Genomic DNA, 15,672 nt, shown 5'->3' with positions numbered 1-15,672 from the left:
GCAGAGCCTCCTATTTATTTATCTGTCTGGGGGTGTCCGGAACTCACTTTTAAGTCAGACTTTATTTTGTATTTTATTTGCGGGCCCGATTCGATAAGGCATCAGTTTCCTAAGGACAAAAAAAAAAAAAAGTAGTAAATTGTTGTATGTGGGTGTAGCTGTAATGAAAAATCAGAGCAGTTAAATCGTAAAATTTGGATTAAGAAGCTTGAATTTAATACACACACAACACATTTATTAAAGCATTAGAATAATTGAAATTTGCTGCTGGAATAGTCCAATCTGTTTAAATAATTCTATGGGTGTCTTGTTGTGATAAAAGATTATCTGGAATTCTATTAAAGGCGCAGGAGCCCGATTTCTAAATCCTATTTGGATACTTTCAATAACTATCAATAATCTCATCTACTCAACAGCCTCCTGCCTCTCAGCTTTATCTGAAAGTTTACAGCATTTCAGGAGAATTTCATAATAAAAAACCCGGCGTCGTAGGAAAGCGGTACCTGTCATTCATGTTCGGATTAAAAAAAAAATATTAATATGAGAAAAAAGCCCATTGAAAGGTTTGCTGTTTAAGTGCCAGACTAGATGCAAGGGATAGATTGGTTTTGTATTTCAAATCTCACCTGAAGGTTATTTTTATCTATCTAAACAAATTATCCCTGTCTGTTTGTGGAGTAATTACATCAATGAATATTATGAATAAGGTACGCTCCAGCCAAATATTAATTAAAGGCTCAACGCACCTCTCTCCCCCTTCTGCTGGGCTCTCTTCAGACCCACGAATTAATGCCAGGTCCTTTTTAATCCCTCACTTATTACAACTTTCGGTTAATTTTATACTGTTTAATATCATTCTAGGGGCTAATTTCTTTTGTTTATGCGGGAGGGTTCTTTGCAATTGTTACCAGACACTTTTCCTGGCCGGAGCACCCGCTCTCCCGGCCCCCGGTGCTAGCACTAATCGCCGCTAATTTTCTTCATTAACTTCATTTACTCTTTCCACGCGTTTTTGCGGGGTGAGGCGGGGAAGGGCCCGGGCGGGGACCGTGTTCTCTGTCACTGATTTCTCCCTTGAAGCTCAGTCCGAGGTGGAGGGGGGGGCACCTTCGCCCCGAGCCCCCCAGCCCGGGGACGGGCCGTCAGCGCTGCGCGCCTGCTGCGCTCCCCGCGGAGCCCGGGAGGCAAAATTACACCAACTCGGGTGTTAAAAGCGATCGGCAGCGGGCTGAAAAACACAACCCTCTCCCGGGACTTTGCACAAGGCGGCTCCCCCATCCCTTTTCCTCCTCTTCTCCCTTTTTATTTGTAATTTTTTTTTTTTTTTGCGCTCTTGCTTAACTCCCCGGACCCAGCCCTGATTTCATTCTGGTTATTAGACAGCTACCAGTGACTGTCTGCACTCCGCGTCTTTCCTGCTAATTATCACCTTATGAAAAGTGTTTCATTAAGAAACTCTGCTTTTGATTAATTATCGACAGAATGCTGACCAGAAAGAAATGAAATTAGTCGCTGACCCCGTCTGAGTAACACTGAAAATTCATCACCTATCCTTTTAATATTGAAACGCACCGTAGAATTTTAATAGAAAATATTGTTTTTTCCAAACCTTTCAGTCTTTATTAATGCCCCTGGGCAAGAAATGATATTGCTGGCAATATAGCAGCCTTTGTTCATTTTAAATTTATTAAACATAATGCACTTCATTTTCAAATATTTTACTGTTTCTTTTTAATTTCGCTCACTGTAAGTACAGAATAAACCCTTTTTAAACATTTAAGATGCTGGGGGGGCGGGTCCTCCTCCCTCCCCAGAAGGCCGTATCCCAGGGAGGCGGCCGAGCCCCGGGGAAGAGCGGGGACTGTGATTTCAGCTGGCGGCCTCCGGCCCCCGCGGACCCCCGGGCCGCCCCCGCGGGCTCCGGAGGAGGGCAAGGGGAGGACGGGGCAGCCCAGCTCCTTTTGCACCGGGGGCTGAGCCCCGTCGGGGCGATGCAGGGGGGGGGACGACACGCTTTCAGCTAGTGCGGGGGTCCCCTCTGCCGTCTCTGCGCTCCCTCCCTGCCCCACATCCCCCCCGGAGCCCCCTCGACGGCCGGGGCAGGGCCGCGGCTCCGCGCACGCAGGAGCTCGTCCCCGGGGGGCGTCGGAGGGTGCGGGCCCCCCCGACTCGGGTCTGTCCCAGCAGCTGCCGCTCCCCCCCCCGGCCCCGGGCCGGCGTCCGCCCTCCCGCCTGTCCCCCTTTCCCAAGGAATCCGAGACCTGCGGTTAATGAGACGTGAAGTGTGAAAAACTTCCTGAGCGGGGCGGCCCTAACGACGTTCCCAGATGTGAGGCCGGGAAGGGGCGGCCCCGGCCGCCCGCCTCCCCCGGGAACGGCCCCGCCAGGCCGGCCGGGGGCGGGACGGGACGGGACGGGGCGCCCCGGGGTGGGGACGGGACACGGGGCTCAGCACCCTGCGGGACCCCGGGGCGGCTCTGCCTGCAGCCCTGCGTGGGGGGAGAAGGTCCTGCTGCCGGTGTGCACCCCCTTTGGGCACCCCCGGGCGCCCGGAGCGCATCCCCCGGGTCCCCGGAGCTCATCCCCGCAGCGATCCGCCCTCCAGCCCCTCGGCTCCGGCGTGAGCCTGCAAACCGGGAGGGGGGACCCCGGTCACTGTTGTCCTGACCTGAGGCGCAGAAGTTGTCCCAGAGGGGTCAGGTCCAAGGGACACCCGCCCAGGGAAGGGGAAGAGGCCGGGCTGGGGGTCCCGGGCAGGCGGCCCCGACCCCGGGCCGGCTGCTCTCCCCTTCCCCTTCCCCCCTCAGCAGCGACCACCCCACCACCAGCCCCCGCCACAAAGCGAGCGACCGCACTCTTTCCTCTCTCATTTCTCCCCCCCGCGCCAAAACCGCAGCACCACATGCGCAGCCCTATAGATGCTCGGGCAAATAAATAAATAAACACCAGCCTCCTATTTTTATGAGCCATTTAACTCCAAAATAGACCTCCAGTATCTGGTCCCCGCGCTGGATTTCCATATCCAGTCACTCAGCCCTGCTTATCTTCATGTATGGCTGCCTCATGTTTAACACACAATTACATTTTCTCCCTCCAATTCCATTACAAATGGAATCGGGGAGGCATTGTTTGAAGAAATGTACTGCTTCAGTTCTAGTTATGTCGTACAATGCACGGAACAGTGGAAAAAAAAAAAAAATCTAGACACCAAAGAGTCAACACACAGAGAGCGGTGCAGAGGCGCGGAGCCCGGCGGAGAAGCGCGGAGCCCGGCGCAGCCCGCACCCTTAGTTACCGCAACCAAACGGCTGCCCCGCAACGGGGCCGGCCGGGAAAGGGGGCCCGGGCAGAGATAACCAAGCGATGGGAAGTTAATTAATTGCATTAAACTATTGACTAACTACCTAGCTCGATCGTAATTCATTTAGAGAATATTAAAATCTGAGGAACAATAATAAAATTGATGCCGATTCCCAGCGGAAGGAGATGGCCAGCAAATTGGATACTTTTCTTAATCTGGCGTAAATAATAACATGTCTGTTCCCACTCCCTCTCAGGCCAATTCCCCTATCATTTATTCCAGGCTCAAAAGCCTGCTTCCATAATTGATATCAGTTACTCAATGAGTGCTTCTTGCATTTGTTCTCGTTATCCATTATAATTACAAAGTTCAGCCCGGGCAGCCGGGGGGGGGTCGGCCGGGAGCCCCGGGGGGAGATACCGAGCCCCGGCCCCCCCCGGGGACACGATCCGGAGTGGGGTGGGTAAGGACAGGACGGGACAGTGGCATCGCTCTGCCGGGGGGGAAGGCTCCGGGGGAGCCGGCCCAGACCCCCCCCGGAGGAGGCTCGGTGCAGCGGTGACGGGCTGCGGGGGGCTTCGGGGGGTCTCGCCTCGCCCCCCTCCCCGGCCCGGCTTCCTTTTGCCCCGGCCGAGCCGCCGCGCCTGGCTCCGCTCGGCGCAGATATTATTATTTCGTTATTTATTCACTTATTTATTCATTTATAAAGTGTTTACTTAGCTCGGTGCAGATGTAACATCTCATTTACAGGTTGGCCCCGGGGCAGAGAAACAATTGGCAACAGAGGAGGAAAAAAAAAAAAAAAGAAAGAATAAAAAAAAGAAGAACTCGGGAGAATAAAGAGGAGGGAAGGGGAGCTGCCGTCTGAGGAGGGGGAGCCAGCCCGGCTCCCCCCAGCCCGGCGCTGGGGGGGGGGGGGACCGTCGGGGAAGCAGTTCCTCGGGGAAACTGAGGCACGGGGTGCCCGGGGAGGCGAGGGGTGGATGTGCCCCCCGGGAGGGCGCAGGCGGTCGGCGGGGGAAGTCATGCCACCGCTGCCGTCGCCCGTCGGGGGCGAGGATGGTCCCCACCGGGATGAGCGGCACCGCGTCCCCTGCCTTCCTCCCTCCTCACCGCACTCTTCCTCACCGCGGCGCGCACGGCCTTGCGGGCCGGGCCCCGGCGGAGCGCACCGACGTTGCTTTTCCAGCGGCTTTTGGGAGGAATTCGTGCTTTCCCCGCCGGTTTCCCGAAGCGGCGGCGGCAGCAGCAGCTAGGGGGGGTGGATGGGTGAGGGGGGGAACGTTCCGGAGGCGGGGATCGAACCCGCGAACCCCGGAGGGTCGGTGCCCCCCCCTCGGCGGGCCCGGGGGCGGCCCTGGCAGCCGCGGCGCATCCCTTCACACGGGCGCTGACGGGCGGCAGCTGCTGATTGTTTAAACGAGGAGGCAGTTGCTTAGCAACCCATAGGAGGCTCATTACCGAAGCCACAGTGATTAACAAAAAAGGGTATGAAAGTAAAATGGATTAATTATTTAATTAACTAATTGATGATCAACTTCTTTTTAATTATTCACTTAATTAAAGAAGTGTAACTACAACACTGCCCTTATCAAGTGTGTTGATATACTGACAAGATTTCAAAGACAAAAAGAAGAAGAAGAAAGGCAAAAAAAAAAAAAAAAAATTTTCTTCCCAGCTACGGGCGCCACAGATCTGAACCGGGAGCGGCAACGCCGCGTCTCGGGACTCCCCGCCCCGGAGTTCAGATGTGGCCCCGAAACTTTCCCATAAGGGGCTGGGGCGAGAGGCTCCATCCCAGAAGGGGCAGCGCCATCGCTACGAGTTATGTCTGCTTCCTGCCGCCACGCCGCGGAGCATAAATTCAGCCGGGCTGTGCTCTAAGGAAGAGTTATGGAGGCCTTGCTGCCTCTTAAATCCGGGTTGATCTTTTCCTCTTAACTAGACGATGGTTCAGCTGCATCTGGTCAGACCCAGCGAGAGAGTTATGGATGGCTGCAAACTTCTCCGCGCCTTTTTCCCAGGCCAAAGGGTTTGGCGAAGCCCGGAGCGAACGACCCTTCTTCCTAGGGGTGACCGAAGTACTCGAGGAGACTGGGGACAGCCTGGCGTCTGTGGTCAGAGGAGAGGGGTGAGCATCAGGGTGTCGAAGCAACCCCGGTGCTGGTGTGTGTGATGTCTAAGAGCCCCGGCTTTCCCAGGTGGGGGGTCCTGGCAGTGGGGACCATGGGGAAGGGGTGCCGGGGGGTCCTGCCCAGGGTCCCGGCACCCCGTGGAGCTCCCAGCCTGCGTAGGGATCCCTCTTCCCAAGTTGTTCTCCCAAGTCAGCAGTTACACGTAAGTGATTTTGCTTTCCGAAGGATTTGTCGTCTCCGCTCTGCCCAGCAAGTGTCTGGCTCTCCCCGTATTGCACTGATTTTGTTTCTGTTTTTTCCGAAGTAAACAGTGCAGCTTGTCGAAAACATTCCCCTCTCTTGATTAATTTACCCCTAATGACAAAGATGGCTCTGCAATCAGCAGGTAAATGCGGGGAGTGAAATCCGCCTGGTTTTCCCTGTTAGCATGGCTGATGAGGGAGAGGGGGCTGGCGCCGAGCCGAGGGGAGGACGGTGCTGCAGGGACTCAATCGATGCTATTTACCCGCCCAAGGTGTGATTGGATTTATTGTCAGCGTGAAGAAGACAAACTGATCACTTCTGCTCGGTGCAGTATTGGCAGGTCCAATATCTGCTGAAGGAAGGGAAACTTGGGAGAGTTCAGCTTGGTTTTTTTTTTTTAACCACTTTTCTGAAATGCTCAGGGGCCCTGTTTCGCCTGGAGCTCACCCAAAGAAACCTCGTCCCCAACGGTCACCCACGGGTGACGAAGCCATAGGGAAGGAAGGGCACGGCCCCGTGCGGAGCCCCCGGTATCAGCAATGCAAACCCGGAGCGCTCTGTGGTCACAGGGACGGGGCCACAATGTCCATGGCACCTTTGGGATGGCATCAGGCTGGGTGCTGAGGTGGTTTCCCCAGGAGACACTGGGAAGTCACTGGAGATGCTGGAAGGTGGAAAGAGGGAGGAAAAGAGCTCTCCTATCCTCATGGGAGGGGAAAAAGCTGCCGGTGCCAGGCGGGCAGGCGGGTCTGGCTGAGACGAGGCAGTGTAAGGATGGACAAGGCGGTCTAACTTCTCCCTCACCAGTTCCCCGTGCCCCCGTCGGGTTTTAAAAACATAAACCAAACCTTCCCCTCCATTTAAATTGTGTACCTAATCCCCTAACTCTCTTTAATTAAGCAGAGGGAAACTTAAATTGTTCTGACCATCTTTGGGGGGATTATGTATTTCAATCATCATTATGGCATGGCTATTTGTGATACCAGGAGATAGATAGGTATATCCGTTGTATAATCAGGCATACAAATTATAATCCCCCCAAAGACGTTTAATAACAATTTAAAATACTGGCTACTGGACGTAGGGCATCGGCAGATTAGAAATGAGTGTGAACGGGGGGTTCGTTCAAGGACTCTGTATGCTTTGCGCTACGAGTCTGCGTCCTGCAGTTCTCCCTCCTGGTGCAGCACCGACGAGGTCCCATCCTTGGGGTCCTTCCCACGCAGCAGCATCTCACGCGGGCACGTCACCCTGTCCGCAGAGGGAGCTCAGGGTGAGCTGGACGTGCTGGGTCCTGGGAGCTCCTCCATCCTCCCGACCAGCTTCCATCCCTCGGGATGCGGCGAGGGTCTCATTACCTCTGCTGGAAGCTGTGGAGGTGCATCCGAGGGGCAGGATGTGGTCCGATGCTGTCTCATTTTTCTGGAGCTGTACGCCGAGGTCCCCACTGACATTAGCGGGAGCTGCTGGAGCATATCGAGAGAAGAGGAGACGCCATGAGCGCTTGCTCTCGCAGCAAAACTGCTCAGGGGTGTCTCTGTAACTGTGAAATCAGGCCTTTTGAAAGCATGGATTATTGAGTGAGTAGATCTAGCCAGCTCCTTTAGGGCCATTAGTCCCCATATGCACTTGGTTATTTTACGCTGAAAACATACAGGGGAGGTTATATCATTTTTTGGGGGGGGGGAGGGGGAAGAAGGAGCAATTTTTCTGTTTCTTAGGAGTAAGTGAAAATAACTGCTTGAAACCTTCCAAAACCAGAGACACACGTGTCTAAGAAATAAAACCACATTCTGACTTGACAGCAATGGCAATGCAGGCTAAATTCTAAGTCTGAATTTTCGTAGGCTGGATTGGGATGGCAAAGAACTTCGAACCTTATGCCTGAAGTGGCAGGACAGGGCGCAAGAATCTTGAAGTCGGTGCCAGGGAAATGTTACGAGTCCAAATAAATGGGCTTGGCAGGCATCATCCCTCACGGAAAGGGCGATCCAGCTGAAAAACTGATTTCTTATTCTGTTTTTAAACAACGACGTGGAGATCATGTTTTCCGCTTCATCAAATGAGCGGAAACTTTATTGTTATTTGGATTGTGCCTTTGGTATAGACGGTGAACGCTGCGTAACAGCCGAGGAGCATCCCGGCACCGCGTCGTACGAGGGGGTGCAGGGCTTCCACCCCCACTTGGAACAGGGGAGAACCAGGAGAGCTGTGGAGTCAGAGCACTGGAAAGCTGGGTGTGGGAAAGGCTGATGGCTTTGCTTGTTAGCAGCGGTACAGAAAACTTACATTCTTGTTCGATAATGCCACAGCCGTGCGGAAAACAGCTAAACAGTCGTCTAACACAGCAAGGGATCTCGCTGACGACGAACGTTGCAGGAGAAATCGTTCCCTCAATGCGTCCCCAGCTCCTTATCTAGCTTCCAGAGTCGCAGTTTTCACAAGCTTTCGGGATGGTTTTTCTAACACCTCGTTGCGGCGTGAGCCCCTCGCCAGCTCCCCGGCAGCCCCGTGCTGTCGGCTCCGAAATGCCCTCCAAAGGGCAGATGCCCTGGGGGCTCCTGGCATGGTGGGGCCAAGGGGCTGCCCTGCACCATCCCCGGCCCTGGGACCACTGGTCTGGCACTACGGGTTGACGACGGGTCGGTCCTGGGAAAGGCTAAAATCCCCAGATAAAGGAGATGATGGCTAAACGCACCCCTGGGGTGAACTCAGCAGGCACCCGCGGGCAGGGATTGATCATCTTTATCCAACATGGCTTTGACAGGGGTCACCCAGGCTTGGCTTTAATGGGAGGGAAAGGACCCTGGCTCCAGCTCTTTATTAGGAAGGGAGACCAAGTCCCATCCCTGCAGTTGTCCCAGGGATCCCGGATTTGTCCTCTCCATGACGACTATGAACCTGGTCTTTATTTCAAGGAGGAGGACCTCACACCAGGTCTCTCTGCGAGCAGGACATCGTGTTCTCCCCGAGAAATCGCTGTTTTACAGCCCTCCTTGCCCTCCGAGAGAAAGCACCGGGAGCGGAGAAACCAGGTCAGTGCTTACAAGGGATCAAACGCCCCGGTGATGGGCACGTTACAGGCTGACCCTGCCTGGCTTGGGAACGATTCGGGGCTTGTTGGTGTCACCTAAGCTGGCTCAGACGCCGGGTCTCCGCCGCAGCCGTGCCCTCTCGCTCTCCGGCTTTAAATCACCCTCAGCTTTCCTATTCCTGCGGGCTCATCTTCCCGCCTCAGGAACCGCTACATCAAAGCTGCGCCGGGGAAAATACGCCGCTAACTTCTTTAAACGATCCTCGGCGTTGTGATTACAGGATCCGGCAACTACTTTTCCAGAGCTTGTGAACTTCTTGAAAAATCTCCAGGGAGTTTCTCTCTGGGGGAACCTTATATTTTCTTGCTGATTTTTAAAAGTCTACTGTTAACACCACGAGAGATTATTTTTTTATTTTATTTTATTTTTTTCTTAAGCACCAAACTCTTGATGGATGCTGGGTTTGTAGGAGCTGTAAATGTAAATTGTTTTTCCTCTGGCCACTTGTGTTTTATTTGAAACGTACAAAATCTGAGTGTGTAGTTCCTGAGAGCTGGCCTAGAGAACAGCAGCACTCCCAAGTAGTTTGTCTCCTATCAAATGGCATTAATAATTTAGTCTCTAATTAAAAGTGAGGTCAAACAATGAAAAATGACTGAGCTAAATGGTTACGCTGTGATGTATTAAAGTGACTGGTGGGTTTTAATGGATGGAAGGAGCGTTGTTGTTTGTTTATGTACAAAACACTTTCAGTCAAAGACTGTAGGAGTCCCGAGGAAATGTATTTAACCAAAATCTTTTACAGGTTACTGAGTCAATGCCTCGAATAGACAATTTTTACACACTTTTTATTTCCTTCAAATTGCTCAGCTACCTGTAAAACAGCTTCTCTTAATGACGAGGGGAGGAAGAAAAAAGCCCGCTTTGATGCCTCTCAGGCTTGTTCATCAGCTAACGGTAACACTCAGAAATATCGAAGGGGATCTGAGACATCACGGGAAAGGCGTTTTGAAGGGAGGTTGGTTTCATGTTCTGGAAGATGCTCTGGGTGCCTGTGCCCAGCTTGATCAGCGGCTGCTACTGCCCTGAGTGATTTTGGGAAGCGCCTGTCGTTAGTGTGATCTTTATTTGTCAGCAGCCTCTGCCCAGAAGCCAACCCTGTACCGAATGGCACGGCGCTGCCCCAGCAGCTCAATTTCCATGGGAAAATGGGGAAAAGAGCAAAATTGCAGCCCCCGATATGCAGGGAGGGAACTCAAGAGAAGGAGGACTCTGAGCCAGGAATGCGGCATGGGCAAGTAAGTGAGTTGTTGGACCCTCTGTCGTGGCTCTTCCCCAAACCAGGGGTGCCCAGGGTCTCCAACAAGAGCCTCATCCACCAGACCAGCCTTCCCACCCCACCGGTGGGGTGCACTGGGTGCTGTGCCGTTCAAGGCAAACTCCGCAACATCGTCTTAGCGGGACAGACCTGACTTCACAGAAATGGGGGAAAGCTTCCCATCAGGGGTATGAATGTATCTTTTAAAGTTCCTCTGTGTCATTTAGGTGGAAGACCTGATCCCTAAGCCAGGGCACTAAGGCCCTTGGATGGCAGGACCGTAGAAATGCATGTGGTTGTACATCTGGGATGGCCCCGGGGCACCTTGGCTTCCATTTACAGGATTAAGGCATCGGTCCCATATAGACCTGCTCTTGTGGTCATACAGACACCTTTGCAGGAAGGTCAAGGGGAGGGTGGCAGTTTATCTTGATTATGATAGGCAAAACCAGGGTCTTCCATCAGAGATCTGGACCCAGAGGCGCTACATGCTGTCCAGGCACATCAGGAGAAAAGCTTCTGCTCATCGAGGCTCTAACTGGAGGTAGGAATAAGTACAGACCCGAGAAGCCCACGTTTCTCTACGGTACGGTATGCAACCAAACCAGTCAAATAGAAGTCCCTACTCCTAAATATTTAGCCTTTATTCATCTACTTTTTTAGCTGGCAATCTTTGTATAAAAAAGACAGGAAGTTGGAGTTTTGCACCTATTTCATTTAACACCACTTAACTCCTGGCACTGTCCCAATATGTCTCCATTAAGTGGGGACTTTGCAAAAATTGTCCCAATTAAGCAGCAGCATTGCGATTTGCTGTTGTTAGGCTAAACTGGTTCCCTGGGAGATGTCCTAATGAGGTATCCATCTTGATTAAGTGCAGACCTGTGAAGTGCTTCCCAATTAAAGGACAGAGAATGCATGTGCATTATCCAAAATTTTTTTTTTTAAATAGTTGTTTGTGGTATCTCCTCTGGGGCTCGCTCCCCCATGGACAGTGGCAGTGTTTGCTTTGACATGGGAGGATGCTGGCCAGACCCATCACAAGTGGCCATGGATGGCCACCACCGGTGTTTGTACCTAGGTCTCCGCATTCAGAGCAACTGAAGAGGAAGGTCCAGTGCGTGAAAGCCAAGCTAAGTGCAGGTTTCATTCCTACATGTCCATACGGCTTTCCCCATAAGATTTTGTGGGCTGACATTGGGGTCTTGTCGAAATCCCTTGTTCTCTCTGTTTCAGGCCACCTTTCTGAAACTGGGAGAAAACCACTGGAGCTGAGGAGATAAGTGTGTTACTGGTAGGAAGGACTTGGCTACCGTTTTTTTTTTCATACGGGCAAGCTGGGTGTGTGGCCATGGTGGCCCATGGGAAGAGAGACTGGAAGGGGGAAGGTGCCCCTTCCCTGCTCCGTCTCCCTGCTGTAGCTACAGACTGCTACGGAGGTGCCCAACAGGAGGGTAGAAGGTGAGTTGTAATGGGAAATTCCCACTGGTTTTAAGGAAAAAACCAACCCATCTGAACCCTTTCCTGTGAGAGTGGTGCAGCCCTGAGACAGCACCCCAGAGGGGCTGTGGAGTCTCCATCCTGGGGATTTTGAGAAACCTGGTCCAGGCTTGAAGTTAACCTTGCTGGGGGCAGGAGGTTGGATGAAGGACCTCCAGCGGTCCCTGCCGACGGAGGTCTCCCAGTGAAGCCATGGGGCTGGGGTTGACGTGGGCTGTGGGGCTCCACCAGCAGCTCCAGCCCTCCTGGGCCGCACAATCAGCGCAGAAACCACTGGATCTGCCTGGGGGGGCGTCACGGGACTCGGTGGGGTGGGGACTCGGAGGGGTGGGGGGAAAGGGCATTGCTGTAAAACCCTGGCTGGGGTTTGGAGACGAGAGAAACCACACGAGGGTGGGTTTCTTCTCTGAGAAATAAGAGCTTTGCTTCTTCCCCCTCAATAACTTTCACTTTAGTTTAAACCAACGAATGTCCATTTGTCAAGTGTTAATATTCACCCAATGTCCAGAGGACATACCTTGAAAGTTATTTATAACAAGATATTTTATTTTTTTTTTCTTCCAAGGAAACAATGTTCTCATTCCATATTTCTTCTGTGCTACAGAATTACCAATCAACTGTTTTGGAGTAATTTTAAATACAATTATAAAGAATGTGATTAGGACAAATGCAAAAGAAGTTAAACATAATCAATTCCTCGGTGCTGCCTTGTGGTTTACATTTTAGTATCATTTAAGGGGATTTGCGCCAACCTTTTGTAGTAGATTAAAGGCAGATATTTTGTTTGTTACAATCAAACCTATGATTTCGGTTTTATAAATTTTTAAAATATTAATTATAGTTTGAAAAGTACACGGAGGTGAATACATTAACTAGTTTCCTGCTTAGATAGCAACTATTTGGTGTTTGGCATTAGATTAGCAAGGAGCAGGTTGGGAATTTTAATCCACCTTGTTAAGTTATTAAATTTTCTTTATTTACATACAGATCTTACTTTCATTAACATTGTAACAGGTGCTCATTAACAATTTATCATTTGCAAGGCAGAAAGTGAAAGAGATTTTGCTACAAAGTTTTCTCTTCTGAGTGTCTCAATTATACCACGTAGCAAGGCTAAAACCATCTTAAATATTGTTTTACAACAACGCTCAAAACTTGGGCCCATGTGGAAAAATCTGTAATCTTTGAATATTTCCCATCTTGCAGTTTCACTCCGTGTAGTTACATAAATAAAGCTTTTTTTTTTTTTTTTTTTTTTTTTTTAAATTTTAAAAAGGAGAGTATTTTCACTCTAAAATGTCTGCCGCGCCAAAAGCGTTCGGGTTCCTGAGCGTGTGGACCCGTTACTCCATCCCGCTTATCTGCAACTTAAGTGAAGACTAATAGAATTTTAATATGATCTGTAATCACACTAAAAACTGTAGTTCAAAATTCCTGAGCATCACTTCAGTGGTATTGAATAGCCCTGGATCTAATTAGCATAATCATTTGCAGAGCCCTTGGAGTCCTATTTTCACAACCTTTTTATATACTGAAAACAGGGGGTTTATCGTTTTCTTTCTTTTTTTTTTTTTTTTTTTTTTTTTTTGGCATGAGAAGAGGACACGGCACAATTCCCTTCCCCTTCCTGCCTCCCCGCTCCCTCCTCCTTCCCCTCTGCTCCTCCCCGACTGCTCCTGGGGCAGGGACCAGCCCCAGCGGCCACCTGCGGACCCTGCCCTGGCCTCAACGCCCCGCGGCCTTGGAGAGCCCTGGGGGCACCGGGAGCTTTTACTCCTAAAAATAATGCGCTCGCTGTGCCTATCTCTCTTTTTAACCTCGCTTTTTTTCTTTTGGAAGGAGGCGAGCCTCCAGCAGCTTTTCCAGCACGGCCGCCTCTTCCCCATCCCTGTATCTCCAGGAATTGCTCTTCTCTTGGCAGCCAAGGGCTCGCTCTCGCAAGGTGGTTTGTTCTGGCAAGGCGTCTGAAGAGCCGTGGTCTTGGCACCACGCATGATTTTGCAGGATAGAGTCCTCATTTGAGCCTCTGTCATTGTCAAGGCTTCCAGCGATGCTGGTACATTTGTGATGATCCATAACACGTGGGTGATTTACAAGCATTCCTCAGGCTTCCAGCTCTTGCTACACCTAGGGATTCAAACCCCAGTTTGGGAATATTTTTCCCAGTGTTATTTGAATTGTCATCCGGGGTCGGTGCATAACTCAGGCTGCAAGAAGCTCCTGCAGGTTCCTATTTTATTCCGTGTAAAATAGCTTTGATGTTCTTAGAGCACATGGTGTGCTCCAGAATGACTCTTGCCTTGACCGATGCTGACTCTGGGTGTGGTCAAAATAACCTTAATGCTCCACTGGGTAGATTTTTGATCAGTTCAGGTAAGGAAAGATTATAGGGCCCTTACGAATCTTGAGCAGATCCAACTACTGGTGCTCACTGTCCTCTGCATCCCTGTCGCTTATGGGCTCTCCTAAGATGTGGTCGGGGAGGTGTTTCAATACAACTGGCACAGCTCACCTCAGGCTGACAAATCAGCATCCTAACCCCCTTCACTGTCATTTCTACTTCATTGCAAATAGCTTACACCGGAACTGGGGGACCTCGGTAGCCTCATCTGTCCTGCCAAGGCTCCCTTCATGAACCTTGTCTGCAAGAGCAAGAGGCAAGAAAAATCACCCCAGGAAAACCCAGCGCCACCAGGTTGGTTTGCGAGCAGTCACGTCTGGTCACAAATATGGTCAAACTTTTGGCTTCTCCTTCAAAATACACCTTGTGCTTGTCCGGTGGGCTTGGTTTCAGTGTCCATTTTGCCACTGGTGGTTTGTCTTTGCTTCTCACTGAAGCCCGGGGACTGGTTTTCCACGTATTTCTGGACTGTCGGTTTATTCCAAGCTGCAAAGTGATTCTCCCTCTGTAATTTGAGGACTCCTGTGGATTGAACATCAAAGAAGTCTGCGAGTCTCGCTCTGTCTCTCAAGACTGATTCCTGCAATTAGAGTTTTCCTAAATCCTTTTTAATTTATCATTGCTTTCACAAATCCAAGCCACAAAGTGCTGGATTCCTGATCTGTTTTATTTCCTTGCTCTGCACGTCGTGGCTGGTGTCGGGGGTTGGGACAGCTGTTTCTGGCTTTCGGGTGGGCCGATTGCCGCATTCCACATCTGGATTAACACGGCAGTGGCTCGGGGAAGTCTGGGGTAGGTGTATCTTGAAGGATATTTGCCTTGAAAGACCTAAACCTGCACCTTGGTTGTGTTTCTCTCCTCACCCTCACCTGCAGCACTGGCATCTCTTGCCGGCGCGTGGATCCTGTGCCATGGCACAGTAAATCTGCGAGAGCGTTTTGTTTTAATAGACACGGGAAATTAATGCCTAGAACCGACTGTAAAGAAGGACACAGGCAGAATACCGCCCTGCTTCTGCCGCTGTTCTCTTCCTACCATCCATTTTGTAGAAGCTTTTGAATTGCTTCACTCTAACAAAATCTTTGCACAGCAAAGATGTCCTTGATTGTGTTATTTTAAAAAGTAATTTTCCCCACCCCTGAAAGTTTTTATCTACAGCGTTTTATATTTTCTCGCTGACTTAAATAGCCTGGTCTCTCTCTTTCTCGAAGTAAAATAGGCAGTGCCTTTATTTATCCTGTTGGTGCTTTAAACTACAATAAGATAAATGGGCACAATTATAGATGTGTACCAGAATAGGAACATGTGTTCCAGCATATGTGATACTAACCTAAGCAGACATCTAAATGTGCTTCTCAGATAACAAACATTACACACACACATATTTATTAAACTCAGCAACCGCCTTTGCCATCCTTTTTAGCTACTTTTAAACAGCTGGTGAACTGTCAAAATCACGTTAAATATTTTAACAAACAAGTTAAATATTTTTAGTTGTTTCTGTGATGGCAGTAAAAATTCAGGATGGAACAATCCAACCGCTCGTGTAAAATGCTCGAGGAAAAGCAGAGGATGCTCTTATTTGGCTACAAGTTTTGAGCCAACTTTTCTTTCAAAGCCCCGCGCCGCGGACCCAGCGAACCCCCGCGGTTTGCGGCAGGGAAGACTGCTCGGGCTCCCTCCCGCGGGATTTATCGCGGGTTAACACAGCGGCTTAGCTCATGGAAAGCTGGTGGATG

This window comes from Chroicocephalus ridibundus, chromosome 8, assembly GCF_963924245.1.
Source record: "Chroicocephalus ridibundus chromosome 8, bChrRid1.1, whole genome shotgun sequence".
In the NCBI taxonomy this organism is placed as follows: Eukaryota; Metazoa; Chordata; class Aves; order Charadriiformes; family Laridae; genus Chroicocephalus; species Chroicocephalus ridibundus.
This window is presented reverse-complemented; position numbering follows the sequence as displayed.